Source organism: Mercenaria mercenaria, chromosome 14 (assembly GCF_021730395.1).
Source record: "Mercenaria mercenaria strain notata chromosome 14, MADL_Memer_1, whole genome shotgun sequence".
NCBI classification, from domain to species: domain Eukaryota; kingdom Metazoa; phylum Mollusca; class Bivalvia; order Venerida; family Veneridae; genus Mercenaria; species Mercenaria mercenaria.
The window spans coordinates 52,436,519-52,438,097 of NC_069374.1; positions in this window are offsets into that span (position 1 = coordinate 52,436,519).

Sequence of the window (1,579 nt, forward strand, 5' to 3'; positions counted from 1 at the left end):
TGTTGTTTGATTAAACATGTCCCTTTTGGTCTATTTATTATACGCGTTTGGTCTATTTATCATATGCATTTAGTCTATTTAATATGCGCCAAGATACAAAGTATATGGGGGCTATATTGGAGTCATATTGCACAGCCCAAGAACCATTTCATTGTAATAAGTACCTGCAAAACTGATTCCCATTTAGTATATTTCCAAAAGCAGTAATATAACACATTTCATAACGATCACTTAACAAAGCTTCATATGGGATAATTCATCGGTTCCACTAAAAAAGCTTGTTGTTTTTTTAAGCACTGAATTTAATGATTCGATATTTCTGAAATTACAGACCGTCGTTAAAAGTGTACATGGAGTCGCAGTCAAAAGAACTACGGTAAAAGCACATATTTTAGCGAAATTGTAAAAATGGTATCCTACTTTAATTTGAATTATACTAATGGAGAGTATTTACGCGAGGATTAATTTTCAGGGCCTCCCGAATATAGCGAAAATTAAACCCTTGTGAAAATTTCTGCTTTTACAGTATTTAATATTTAAAAAGTCTTATTTTCTAGTATTATTAGCATTACAAGAGAATGCACATGTCTCTGGATGAACTTCAAAATTTCAAAAGTTTTATAACAAATTTAAATTAATCTTGGAGATTTCGTATCACGCTAAAATGACCACGATATTTTTTATCACTCTAAAATGACTCGGTTTTGTCTGTCAAATAAGGAAGCAAGGAATCCAAACATTGTATATAATGCGATAAATAATGGTTGACACTGGTAAGAGAGCAGATCAATCATGACTTCCTGTTAATTGCCACACTGAAAATGCTATTTTATCTTCTGTCTGTTGCAAATGAAGTTGTTTGTAAATTTCATAGTCTCGGAACAAGGGTGGATTGTGATAAATACAATTCAAGTGGGAAACTCGACCTCGAATTCCAATGGATCGAGCATTTTACTTTGAGATAACCGAAATTTGACTTAAAATGATATTCTATGCACTGGTTTTCGTGACGGAATTTGAAAACTTCTTTGAGTTAGACGGAATTTTTAGATAAGCGAGTTCGAGATAATAGAGTTTCAAGTGTCTAATCTATCAATGAAACCAGTCATCAATTTAACTTATAACACAATTAAATAGGTTATTTACAACCGAAAATGATTGGCAATTGTCAACTATCCTGTGGTATGTGATTTACGGTCCATCAGCCAGTTCACAATATTTCTGCACGGTTTTGTTGTGACATTTCATTTTCTTCTTCCTTGGTCCATGTTTTATCTGCCAATGAATGGAAGAGTAAATGAGCATTTCTGTTGTTAGCTCATTTGATTTTTTGGAAAAAAAAATGATGAGTTATTGTCATCACTTGATCGGCATCGGCATCGGCGTTGGCGTTGCCTGGTTAAGTTTTATGTTTAGGTCAGCTTTTCTCCTAAACTATCAAAGCTATTGCTTTAAAACTTGCAACACTTGTTCACCATCATATTAAGTGACCCTGTACAGCAAGAAACATAACTCCATCCTGCTTTTTGCAAGAAGTATGGCCCCTTTTGGACTTAGAAAATATCAGATTTCTTGGTTA